The sequence below is a fragment of the Spea bombifrons genome, chromosome 3, assembly GCF_027358695.1.
Source record: "Spea bombifrons isolate aSpeBom1 chromosome 3, aSpeBom1.2.pri, whole genome shotgun sequence".
In the NCBI taxonomy this organism is placed as follows: domain Eukaryota; kingdom Metazoa; phylum Chordata; class Amphibia; order Anura; family Pelobatidae; genus Spea; species Spea bombifrons.
In genome coordinates, this window is record NC_071089.1 from 123501555 (window position 1) to 123511554 (window position 10000).

At 49.0% G+C, this 10000-nt stretch overlaps 25 non-coding genes and 4 pseudogenes across 25 annotated transcripts; all 29 read right to left on the reverse strand.

The window, feature by feature from the left end:
- Positions 1–116: 116 nt before the first annotated feature.
- On the reverse strand, positions 117–235 carry LOC128485219 (5S ribosomal RNA). Its single transcript, XR_008351565.1, has one exon. It is a non-coding gene; the product is annotated as a 5S ribosomal RNA (ribosomal RNA).
- Positions 236–439: 204 nt separating this feature from the next.
- On the reverse strand, positions 440–558 carry LOC128486868 (5S ribosomal RNA). Its single transcript, XR_008353141.1, has one exon. It is a non-coding gene; the product is annotated as a 5S ribosomal RNA (ribosomal RNA).
- Positions 559–782: 224 nt separating this feature from the next.
- LOC128486792 (5S ribosomal RNA) lies at positions 783–901 on the reverse strand. The gene has a single exon (XR_008353071.1). It is a non-coding gene; the product is annotated as a 5S ribosomal RNA (ribosomal RNA).
- Positions 902–1084: 183 nt separating this feature from the next.
- On the reverse strand, positions 1085–1193 carry LOC128487456 (uncharacterized; annotated as a pseudogene).
- A 263-nt stretch (positions 1194–1456) lies between these two features.
- Positions 1457–1575, reverse strand: LOC128486600 (5S ribosomal RNA). Its single transcript, XR_008352888.1, has one exon. It is a non-coding gene; the product is annotated as a 5S ribosomal RNA (ribosomal RNA).
- Positions 1576–1793: 218 nt separating this feature from the next.
- On the reverse strand, positions 1794–1912 carry LOC128485048 (5S ribosomal RNA). Its single transcript, XR_008351403.1, has one exon. It is a non-coding gene; the product is annotated as a 5S ribosomal RNA (ribosomal RNA).
- Positions 1913–2121: 209 nt separating this feature from the next.
- Positions 2122–2240, reverse strand: LOC128485883 (5S ribosomal RNA). Its single transcript, XR_008352210.1, has one exon. It is a non-coding gene; the product is annotated as a 5S ribosomal RNA (ribosomal RNA).
- A 239-nt stretch (positions 2241–2479) lies between these two features.
- Positions 2480–2598, reverse strand: LOC128485864 (5S ribosomal RNA). The gene has a single exon (XR_008352191.1). It is a non-coding gene; the product is annotated as a 5S ribosomal RNA (ribosomal RNA).
- A 227-nt stretch (positions 2599–2825) lies between these two features.
- Positions 2826–2944, reverse strand: LOC128488340 (5S ribosomal RNA). The gene has a single exon (XR_008353758.1). It is a non-coding gene; the product is annotated as a 5S ribosomal RNA (ribosomal RNA).
- Positions 2945–3157: 213 nt separating this feature from the next.
- On the reverse strand, positions 3158–3276 carry LOC128485779 (5S ribosomal RNA). The gene has a single exon (XR_008352107.1). It is a non-coding gene; the product is annotated as a 5S ribosomal RNA (ribosomal RNA).
- Positions 3277–3494: 218 nt separating this feature from the next.
- LOC128486794 (5S ribosomal RNA) lies at positions 3495–3613 on the reverse strand. Its single transcript, XR_008353073.1, has one exon. It is a non-coding gene; the product is annotated as a 5S ribosomal RNA (ribosomal RNA).
- A 186-nt stretch (positions 3614–3799) lies between these two features.
- On the reverse strand, positions 3800–3908 carry LOC128487721 (uncharacterized; annotated as a pseudogene).
- A 269-nt stretch (positions 3909–4177) lies between these two features.
- On the reverse strand, positions 4178–4296 carry LOC128486601 (5S ribosomal RNA). The gene has a single exon (XR_008352889.1). It is a non-coding gene; the product is annotated as a 5S ribosomal RNA (ribosomal RNA).
- A 212-nt stretch (positions 4297–4508) lies between these two features.
- Positions 4509–4627, reverse strand: LOC128485905 (5S ribosomal RNA). Its single transcript, XR_008352232.1, has one exon. It is a non-coding gene; the product is annotated as a 5S ribosomal RNA (ribosomal RNA).
- Positions 4628–4836: 209 nt separating this feature from the next.
- On the reverse strand, positions 4837–4955 carry LOC128485884 (5S ribosomal RNA). Its single transcript, XR_008352211.1, has one exon. It is a non-coding gene; the product is annotated as a 5S ribosomal RNA (ribosomal RNA).
- A 221-nt stretch (positions 4956–5176) lies between these two features.
- Positions 5177–5295, reverse strand: LOC128485866 (5S ribosomal RNA). The gene has a single exon (XR_008352193.1). It is a non-coding gene; the product is annotated as a 5S ribosomal RNA (ribosomal RNA).
- Positions 5296–5543: 248 nt separating this feature from the next.
- Positions 5544–5652, reverse strand: LOC128487272 (uncharacterized; annotated as a pseudogene).
- A 252-nt stretch (positions 5653–5904) lies between these two features.
- LOC128485780 (5S ribosomal RNA) lies at positions 5905–6023 on the reverse strand. Its single transcript, XR_008352108.1, has one exon. It is a non-coding gene; the product is annotated as a 5S ribosomal RNA (ribosomal RNA).
- Positions 6024–6241: 218 nt separating this feature from the next.
- On the reverse strand, positions 6242–6360 carry LOC128486924 (5S ribosomal RNA). The gene has a single exon (XR_008353194.1). It is a non-coding gene; the product is annotated as a 5S ribosomal RNA (ribosomal RNA).
- Positions 6361–6602: 242 nt separating this feature from the next.
- LOC128488341 (5S ribosomal RNA) lies at positions 6603–6721 on the reverse strand. The gene has a single exon (XR_008353759.1). It is a non-coding gene; the product is annotated as a 5S ribosomal RNA (ribosomal RNA).
- A 204-nt stretch (positions 6722–6925) lies between these two features.
- Positions 6926–7044, reverse strand: LOC128486156 (5S ribosomal RNA). The gene has a single exon (XR_008352469.1). It is a non-coding gene; the product is annotated as a 5S ribosomal RNA (ribosomal RNA).
- A 245-nt stretch (positions 7045–7289) lies between these two features.
- Positions 7290–7408, reverse strand: LOC128485695 (5S ribosomal RNA). The gene has a single exon (XR_008352023.1). It is a non-coding gene; the product is annotated as a 5S ribosomal RNA (ribosomal RNA).
- Positions 7409–7594: 186 nt separating this feature from the next.
- LOC128487273 (uncharacterized) lies at positions 7595–7703 on the reverse strand (annotated as a pseudogene).
- Positions 7704–7942: 239 nt separating this feature from the next.
- LOC128486925 (5S ribosomal RNA) lies at positions 7943–8061 on the reverse strand. Its single transcript, XR_008353195.1, has one exon. It is a non-coding gene; the product is annotated as a 5S ribosomal RNA (ribosomal RNA).
- Positions 8062–8315: 254 nt separating this feature from the next.
- Positions 8316–8434, reverse strand: LOC128485768 (5S ribosomal RNA). Its single transcript, XR_008352096.1, has one exon. It is a non-coding gene; the product is annotated as a 5S ribosomal RNA (ribosomal RNA).
- A 234-nt stretch (positions 8435–8668) lies between these two features.
- LOC128488342 (5S ribosomal RNA) lies at positions 8669–8787 on the reverse strand. Its single transcript, XR_008353760.1, has one exon. It is a non-coding gene; the product is annotated as a 5S ribosomal RNA (ribosomal RNA).
- A 227-nt stretch (positions 8788–9014) lies between these two features.
- Positions 9015–9133, reverse strand: LOC128486378 (5S ribosomal RNA). Its single transcript, XR_008352678.1, has one exon. It is a non-coding gene; the product is annotated as a 5S ribosomal RNA (ribosomal RNA).
- Positions 9134–9349: 216 nt separating this feature from the next.
- Positions 9350–9468, reverse strand: LOC128485781 (5S ribosomal RNA). Its single transcript, XR_008352109.1, has one exon. It is a non-coding gene; the product is annotated as a 5S ribosomal RNA (ribosomal RNA).
- A 236-nt stretch (positions 9469–9704) lies between these two features.
- Positions 9705–9823, reverse strand: LOC128486937 (5S ribosomal RNA). The gene has a single exon (XR_008353206.1). It is a non-coding gene; the product is annotated as a 5S ribosomal RNA (ribosomal RNA).
- Positions 9824–10000: the final 177 nt, after the last annotated feature.

Below are 10000 nucleotides of genomic sequence, written 5' to 3' on the forward strand. Positions count from 1 at the left end.
TAAGCCCTGGGACAGGACAGAGAAGGTGAGAAGGTTCAAATAAGGGTTTAAAGCTTTGATGATGAGCAAGAAACACATGGCAAAAAGCTCTCCCCGGACTGTGAGAAAAAATTAAAAGCCTACAACACCTGGTATTCCCAGGCGGTCTCCCATCCAGGTACTAACCAGGCCCAACCCTGCTTAGCTTCCGAGATCAGACGAGATCGGACGCTTTCAGGGTGGTATGGCCGCAGGTGTGAAACTTTTTTATTTTACTTCTCTTATTCTGTTGCTGCTGCTGCTGCTGCTGCTGCTGCTGCTGCTTGTCGTCAGACAAAAAGAATTATAAGCCCTGGGACAGGACAGAGAAGGTGAGAAGGTTCAAATAAGGGTTTAAAGCTTTGATGATGAGCAAGAAACACATGGCAAAAAGCTCTCCCCGGACTGTGAGAAAAGAAAAAGCCTACAACACCTGGTATTCCCAGGCGGTCTCCCATCCAGGTACTAACCAGGGCCAACCCTGCTTTGCTTCCTAGATCAGACGAGATCGGGCGCTTTCAGGGTGGTATGGCCGCAGGTGTGAAAGTTTTTTATTTTACTTCTCTTATTCTGTTGCTGCTGCTGCTGCTGCTGCTGCTGCTGCTGCTGCTGCTGCTGCTGCTGCTTGTCGTCAGACAGAAAGAATTATAAGCCCTGGGACAGGACAGAGAAGGTGAGAAGGTTCAAATAAGGGTTTAAAGCTTTGATGATGAGCAAGAAACACATGGCAAAAAGCTCTCCCCGGACTGTGAGAAAAAATTAAAAGCCTACAACACCTGGTATTCCCAGGCAGTCTCCCATCCAGGTACTAACCAGGCCCAACCCTGCTTAGCTTCCGAGATCAGACAAGATCAGGCACTTTCAGGGTGGTATGGCCGCAGGTGTGAAAGTGTTTTATTTTACTTCTCTTATTCTGTTGCTGCTGCTGCTTGTCATCAGACAGAAATAATTATAAGCCCTGGGACAGGACAGAGAAGGTGAGAAGGTTCAAATAAGGGTTTAAAGCTTTGATGATGAGTAAGAAACACATGGCAAAAAGCTCTCCCCGGACTGTGAGAAAAGAAAAAGCCTACAACACCTGGTATTCCCAGGCGGTCTCCCATCCAGGTACTAACCAGGCCCAACCCTGCTTAGCTTCCGAGATCAGGCGCTTTCAGGGTGGAATGGCCGCAGGTGTGAAAGCTCTTTATTTTACTTCTCTTATTCTGTTGTTGCTGCTGCTGCTGCTGCTGCTGCTGCTGCTGCTGCTGCTGCTGCTGCTGCTGCTGCTGCTGCTGCTGCTGCTGCTGCTGCTGCTGCTTGTCGTCAGACAGAAAGAATTATAAGCCCTGGGACAGGACAGAGAAGGTGAGAAGGTTCAAATAAGGGTTTAAAGCTTTGATGATGAGCAAGAAACACATGGCAAAAAGCTCTCCCCGGACTGTGAGAAAAAATTAAAAGCCTACAACACCTGGTATTCCCAGGCGGTCTCCCATCCAGGTACTAACCAGGCCCAACCCTGCTTAGCTTCCAAGATCAGACGAGATCGGGCGCTTTCAGGGTTGTATGGCCGCAGGTGTGAAAGTTTTTTATTTTACTTCTCTTATTCTGTTGCTGCTGCTGCTGCTGCTGCTGCTGCTGCTGCTGCTGCTGCTGCTTGTCGTCAGACAAAAAGAATTATAAGCCCTGGGACAGGACAGAGAAGGTGAGAAGGTTCAAATAAGGGTTTAAAGCTTTGATGATGAGCAAGAAACACATGGCAAAAAGCTCTCCCCGGACTGTGAGAAAAAATTAAAAGCCTACAACACCTGGTATTCCCAGGCGGTCTCCCATCCAGGTACTAACCAGGCCCAACCCTGCTTAGCTTCCGAGATCAGACGAAATCGGGCGCTTTCAGGGTGGTATGGCCGCAGGTGTGAAAATTTTTTATTTTACTTCTCTTATTCTGTTGCTGCTGCTGCTGCTGCTGCTGCTGCTGCTGCTGCTTGTCGTCAGACAAAAAGAATTATAAGCCCTGGGACAGGACAGAGAAGGTGAGAAGGTTCAAATAAGGGTTTAAAGCTTTGATGATGAGCAAGAAACACATGGCAAAAAGCTCTCCCCGGACTGTGAGAAAAAATTAAAAGCCTACAACACCTGGTATTCCCAGGCGGTCTCCCATCCAGGTACTAACCAGGCCCAACCCTGCTTAGCTTCCGAGATCAGACGAGATTGGGCGCTTTCAGGGTGGTATGGCCGCAGGTGTGAAAGTTTTTTATTTTACTTCTCTTATTCTGCTGCTGCTGCTGCTGCTGCTGCTGCTGCTGCTGCTGCTGCTGCTGCTGCTGCTGCTGCTGCTGCTGCTTGTCGTCAGACAGAAAGAATTATAAGCCCTGGGACAGGACAGAGAAGGTGAGAAGGTTCAAATAAGGGTTTAAAGCTTTGATGATGAGCAAGAAACACATGGCAAAAAGCTCTCCCCGGACTGTGAGAAAAAATTAAAGGCCTACAACACCTGGTATTCCCAGGCGGTCTCCCATCCAGGTACTAACCAGGCCCAACCCTGCTTGGCTTCCAAGATCAGACGAGATCGGGCGCTTTCAGGGTGGTATGGCCGCAGGTGTGAAAGTTTTTTATTTTACTTCTCTTATTCTGTTGCTGCTGCTGCTGCTGCTGCTGCTGCTGCTGCTGCTGCTGCTGCTGCTGCTGCTTGTCGTCAGACAAAAAGAATTATAAGCCCTGGGACAGGACAGAGAAGGTGAGAAGGTTCAAATAAGGGTTTAAAGCTTTGATGATGAGCAAGAAACACATGGCAAAAAGCTCTCCCCGGACTGTGAGAAAAAATTAAAAGCCTACAACACCTGGTATTCCCAGGCGGTCTCCCATCCAGGTACTAACCAGGCCCAACCCTGCTTAGCTTCCGAGATCAGACGAGATCGGGCGCTTTCAGGGTGGTATGGCCGCAGGTGTGAAAGTTCTTTATTTTACTTCTCTTATTCTGTTGCTGCTGCTGCTGCTGCTGCTGCTGCTGCTGCTGCTGCTGCTTGTCGTCAGACAAAAAGAATTATAAGCCCTGGGACAGGACAGAGAAGGTGAGAAGGTTCAAATAAGGGTTTAAAGCTTTGATGATGAGCAAGAAACACATGGCAAAAAGCTCTCCCCGGACTGTGAGAAAAGAAAAAGCCTACAACACCTGGTATTCCCAGGCGGTCTCCCATCCAGGTACTAACCAGGGCCAACCCTGCTTAGCTTCCGAGATCAGACGAGATCGGGCGCTTTCAGGGTGGTATGGCCGCAGGTGTGAAAGTTTTTTATTTTACTTCTCTTATTCTGTTGCTGCTGCTGCTGCTGCTGCTGCTGCTGCTGCTGCTGCTGCTGCTTGTCGTCAGACAGAAAGAATTATAAGCCCTGGGACAGGACAGAGAAGGTGAGAAGGTTCAAATAAGGGTTTAAAGCTTTGATGATGAGCAAGAAACACATGGCAAAAAGCTCTCCCCGGACTGTGAGAAAAAATTAAAAGCCTACAACACCTGGTATTCCCAGGCAGTCTCCCATCCAGGTACTAACCAGGCCCAACCCTGCTTAGCTTCCGAGATCAGACAAGATCAGGCACTTTCAGGGTGGTATGGCCGCAGGTGTGAAAGTGTTTTATTTTACTTCTCTTATTCTGTTGCTGCTGCTGCTGCTTGTCATCAGACAGAAATAATTATAAGCCCTGGGACAGGACAGAGAAGGTGAGAAGGTTCAAATAAGGGTTTAAAGCTTTGATGATGAGTAAGAAACACATGGCAAAAAGCTCTCCCCGGACTGTGAGAAAAGAAAAAGCCTACAACACCTGGTATCCCCAGGCGGTCTCCCATCCAGGTACTAACCAGGCCCAACCCTGCTTAGCTTCCGAGATCAGGCGCTTTCAGGGTGGAATGGCCGCAGGTGTGAAAGCTCTTTATTTTACTTCTCTTATTCTGTTGTTGCTGCTGCTGCTGCTGCTGCTGCTGCTGCTGCTGCTGCTGCTGCTGCTGCTGCTGCTGCTGCTGCTGCTGCTGCTGCTGCTGCTGCTGCTGCTTGTCGTCAGACAGAAAGAATTATAAGCCCTGGGACAGGACAGAGAAGGTGAGAAGGTTCAAATAAGGGTTTAAAGCTTTGATGATGAGCAAGAAACACATGGCAAAAAGCTCTCCCCGGACTGTGAGAAAAAATTAAAAGCCTACAACACCTGGTATTCCCAGGCGGTCTCCCATCCAGGTACTAACCAGGCCCAACCCTGCTTAGCTTCCAAGATCAGACGAGATCGGGCGCTTTCAGGGTTGTATGGCCGCAGGTGTGAAAGTTTTTTATTTTACTTCTCTTATTCTGTTGCTGCTGCTGCTGCTGCTGCTGCTGCTGCTGCTGCTGCTTGTCGTCAGACAAAAAGAATTATAAGCCCTGGGACAGGACAGAGAAGGTGAGAAGGTTCAAATAAGGGTTTAAAGCTTTGATGATGAGCAAGAAACACATGGCAAAAAGCTCTCCCCGGACTGTGAGAAAAAATTAAAAGCCTACAACACCTGGTATTCCCAGGCGGTCTCCCATCCAGGTACTAACCAGGCCCAACCCTGCTTAGCTTCCGAGATCAGACGAAATCAGGCGCTTTCAGGGTGGTATGGCCGCAGGTGTGAAAATTTTTTATTTTACTTCTCTTATTCTGTTGCTGCTGCTGCTGCTGCTGCTGCTGCTGCTGCTGCTTGTCGTCAGACAAAAAGAATTATAAGCCCTGGGACAGGACAGAGAAGGTGAGAAGGTTCAAATAAGGGTTTAAAGCTTTGATGATGAGCAAGAAACACATGGCAAAAAGCTCTCCCCGGACTGTGAGAAAAAATTAAAAGCCTACAACACCTGGTATTCCCAGGCGGTCTCCCATCCAGGTACTAACCAGGCCCAACCCTGCTTAGCTTCCGAGATCAGACGAGATTGGGCGCTTTCAGGGTGGTATGGCCGCAGGTGTGAAAGTTTTTTATTTTACTTCTCTTATTCTGCTGCTGCTGCTGCTGCTGCTGCTGCTGCTGCTGCTGCTGCTGCTGCTGCTTGTCGTCAGACAGAAAGAATTATAAGCCCTGGGACAGGACAGAGAAGGTGAGAAGGTTCAAATAAGGGTTTAAAGCTTTGATGATGAGCAAGAAACACATGGCAAAAAGCTCTCCCCGGACTGTGAGAAAAAATTAAAGGCCTACAACACCTGGTATTCCCAGGCGGTCTCCCATCCAGGTACTAACCAGGCCCAACCCTGCTTGGCTTCCAAGATCAGACGAGATCGGGCGCTTTCAGGGTGGTATGGCCGCAGGTGTGAAAGTTTTTTATTTTACTTCTCTTATTCTGTTGCTGCTGCTGCTGCTGCTGCTGCTGCTGCTGCTGCTGCTGCTGCTGCTGCTGCTGCTGCTGCTGCTGCTGCTGCTTGTCGTCAGACAAAAAGAATTATAAGCCCTGGGACAGGACAGAGAAGGTGAGAAGGTTCAAATAAGGGTTTAAAGCTTTGATGATGAGCAAGAAACACATGGCAAAAAGCTCTCCCCGGACTGTGAGAAAAAATTAAAAGCCTACAACACCTGGTATTCCCAGGCGGTCTCCCATCCAGGTACTAACCAGGCCCAACCCTGCTTAGCTTCCGAGATCAGGCGCTTTCAGGGTGGTATGGCCGCAGGTGTGAAAGTTCTTTATTTTACTTCTCTTATTCTGTTGCTGCTGCTGCTGTTGCTGCTGCTGCTGCTGCTGCTGCTGCTGCTGCTGCTGCTGCTGCTGCTGCTGCTGCTGCTGCTGCTTGTCGTCAGACAAAAAGAATTATAAGCCCTGGGACAGGACAGAGAAGGTGAGAAGGTTCAAATAAGGGTTTAAAGCTTTGATGATGAGCAAGAAACACATGGCAAAAAGCTCTCCCCGGACTGTGAGAAAAGAAAAAGCCTACAACACCTGGTATTCCCAGGCGGTCTCCCATCCAGGTACTAACCAGGGCCAACCCTGCTTAGCTTCCGAGATCAGACGAGATCGGGCGCTTTCAGGGTGGTATGGCCGCAGGTGTGAAAGTTTTTTATTTTACTTCTCTTATTCTGTTGCTGCTGCTGCTGCTGCTGCTGCTGCTGCTGCTGCTGCTGCTGCTTGTCGACAGACAAAAAGAATTATAAGCCCTGGGACAGGACAGAGAAGGTGAGAAGGTTCAAATAAGGGTTTAAAGCTTTGATGATGAGCAAGAAACACATGGCAAAAAGCTCTCCCCGGACTGTGAGAAAAAATTAAAAGCCTACAACACCTGGTATCCCCAGGCGGTCTCCCATCCAGGTACTAACCAGGCCCAACCCTGCTTAGCTTCCGAGATCAGACAAGATCGGGCGCTTTCAGGGTTGTATGGCCGCAGGTGTGAAAGTTTTTTATTTTACTTCTCTTATTCTGTTGCTGCTGCTGCTGCTGCTGCTGCTGCTGCTGCTGCTGCTGCTGCTGCTGCTGCTGCTGCTGCTGCTGCTTGTCGACAGACAAAAAGAATTATAAGCCCTGGGACAGGACAGAGAAGGTGAGAAGGTTCAAATAAGGGTTTAAAGCTTTGATGATGAGCAAGAAACACATGGCAAAAAGCTCTCCCCGGACTGTGAGAAAAAATTAAAAGCCTACAACACCTGGTATTCCCAGGCGGTCTCCCATCCAGGTACTAACCAGGCCCAACCCTGCTTAGCTTCCGAGATCAGACGAGATCGGGCGCTTTCAGGGTGGTATGGCCGCAGGTGTGAAAGTTTTTTATTTTACTTCTCTTATTCTGTTGCTGCTGCTGCTGCTGCTGCTGCTGCTGCTGCTTGTCGTCAGACAAAAAGAATTATAAGCCCTGGGACAGGACAGAGAAGGTGAGAAGGTTCAAATAAGGGTTTAAAGCTTTGATGATGAGCAAGAAACACATGGCAAAAAGCTCTCCCCGGACTGTGAGAAAAGAAAAAGCCTACAACACCTGGTATTCCCAGGCGGTCTCCCATCCAGGTACTAACCAGGGCCAACCCTGCTTAGCTTCCGAGATCAGACGAGATCGGGCGCTTTCAGGGTGGTATGGCCACAGGTGTGAAAGATTTTTATTTTACTTCTCTTATTCTGTTGCTGCTGCTGCTGCTGCTGCTGCTGCTGCTGCTGCTGCTGCTGCTGCTGCTGCTGCTGCTGCTGCTGCTGCTTGTCGTCAGACAGAAAGAATTATAAGCCCTGGGACAGGACAGAGAAGGTGAGAAGGTTCAAATAAGGGTTTAAAGCTTTGATGATGAGCAAGAAACACATGGCAAAAAGCTCTCCCCGGACTGTGAGAAAAAATTAAAAGCCTACAACACCTGGTACTCCCAGGCGGTCTCCCATCCAGGTACTAACCAGGCCCAACCCTGCTTAGCTTCCGAGATCAGACGAGATCAGGCGCTTTCAGGGTGGTATGGCTGCAGGTGTGAAAGTGTTTTATTTTACTTCTCTTATTCTGTTGCTGCTGCTGCTGCTTGTCATCAGACAGAAATAATTATAAGCCCTGGGACAGGACAGAGAAGGTGAGAAGGTTCAAATAAGGGTTTAAAGCTTTGATGATGAGTAAGAAACACATGGCAAAAAGCTCTCCCCGGACTGTGAGAAAAGAAAAAGCCTACAACACCTGGTATTCCCAGGCGGTCTCCCATCCAGGTACTAACCAGGCCCAACCCTGCTTAGCTTCCGAGATCAGGCGCTTTCAGGGTGGTATGGCCGCAGGTGTGAAAGCTCTTTATTTTACTTCTCTTATTCAGTTGTTGCTGCTGCTGCTGCTGCTGCTGCTGCTGCTGCTGCTGCTGCTGCTGCTGCTGCTGCTGCTGCTTGTCGTCAGACAGAAAGAATTATAAGCCCTGGGACAGGACAGAGAAGGTGAGAAGGTTCAAATAAGGGTTTAAAGCTTTGATGATGAGCAAGAAACACATGGCAAAAAGCTCTCCCCGGACTGTGAGAAAAAATTAAAAGCCTACAACACCTGGTATCCCCAGGCGGTCTCCCATCCAGGTACTAACCAGGCCCAACCCTGCTTAGCTTCCGAGATCAGACAAGATCGGGCGCTTTCAGGGTTGTATGGCCGCAGGTGTGAAAGTTTTTTATTTTACTTCTCTTATTCTGTTGCTGCTGCTGCTGCTGCTGCTGCTGCTGCTGCTGCTGCTGCTGCTGCTGCTGCTGCTGCTGCTGCTGCTGCTGCTGCTGCTTGTCGTCAGACAAAAAGAATTATAAGCCCTGGGACAGGACAGAGAAGGTGAGAAGGTTCAAATAAGGGTTTAAAGCTTTGATGATGAGCAAGAAACACATGGCAAAAAGCTCTCCCCGGACTGTGAGAAAAAATTAAAAGCCTACAACACCTGGTATCCCCAGGCGGTCTCCCATCCAGGTACTAACCAGGCCCAACCCTGCTTAGCTTCCGAGATCAGACGAGATCGGGCGCTTTCAGGGTGGTATGGCCGCAGGTGTGAAAGTTTTTTATTTTACTTCTCTTATTCTGCTGCTGCTGCTGCTGCTGCTGCTGCTGCTGCTGCTGCTGCTGCTGCTGCTGCTGCTGCTGCTGCTTGTCGTCAGACAGAAAGAATTATAAGCCCTGGGACAGGACAGAGAAGGTGAGAAGGTTCAAATAAGGGTTTAAAGCTTTGATGATGAGCAAGAAACACATGGCAAAAAGCTCTCCCCGGACTGTGAGAAAAGAAAAAGCCTACAACACCTGGTATTCCCAGGCGGTCTCCCATCCAGGTACTAACCAGGCCCAACCCTGCTTAGCTTCCGAGATCAGACGAGATCGGGCGCTTTCAGGGTGGTATGGCCGCAGGTGTGAAAGCTCTTTATTTTACTTCTCTTATTCTGTTGCTGCTGCTGCTGCTGCTGCTGCTGCTGCTGCTGCTGCTGCTGCTGCTGCTGCTTGTCGTCAGACAGAAAGAATTATAAGCCCTGGGACAGGACAGAGAAGGTGAGAAGGTTCAAATAAGGGTTTAAAGCTTTGATGATGTGCAAGAAACACATGGCAAAAAGCTCTCCCCGGACTGTGAGAAAAAATTAAAAGCCTACAACACCTGGTATTCCCAGGCGGTCTCCCATCCAGGTACTAACCAGGCCCAACCCTGCTTAGCTTCCGAGATCAGACGAGATCGGGCGCTTTCAGGGTTGTATAGCCGCAGGTGTGAAAGTTTTTTATTTTACTTCTCTTATTCTGTTGCTGCTGCTGCTGCTGCTGCTGCTGCTGCTGCTGCTGCTGCTGCTTGTCGTCAGACAGAAAGAATTATAAGCCCTGGGACAGGACAGAGAAGGTGAGAAGGTTCAAATAAGGGTTTAAAGCTTTGATGATGAGCAAGAAACACATGGCAAAAAGCTCTCCCCGGACTGTGAGAAAAGAAAAAGCCTACAACACCTGGTATTCCCAGGCGGTCTCCCATCCAGGTACTAACCAGGGCCAACCCTGCTTAGCTTCCGAGATCAGACGAGATCGGGCGCTTTCAGGGTGGTATGGCCGCAGGTGTGAAAGTTTTTTATTTTACTTCTCTTATTCTGTTGCTGCTGCTGCTGCTGCTGCTGCTGCTGCTGCTGCTGCTGCTGCTGCTGCTGCTGCTGCTGCTTGTCGTCAGACAGAAAGAATTATAAGCCCTGGGACAGGACAGAGAAGGTGAGAAGGTTCAAATAAGGGTTTAAAGCTTTGATGATGAGCAAGAAACACATGGCAAAAAGCTCTCCCCGGACTGTGAGAAAAAATTAAAAGCCTACAACACCTGGTATTCCCAGGCAGTCTCCCATCCAGATACTAACCAGGTCCAACCCTGCTTAGCTTCCGAGATCAGACGAGATCAGGCGCTTTCAGCGTGGTATGGCCGCAGGTGTGAAAGTGTTTTATTTTACTTCTCTTATTCTGTTGCTGCTGCTGCTGCTTGTCATCAGACAGAAATAATTATAAGCCCTGGGACAGGACAGAGAAGGTGAGAAGGTTCAAATAAGGGTTTAAAGCTTTGATGATGAGCAAGAAACACATGGCAAAAAGCTCTCCCCGGACTGTGAG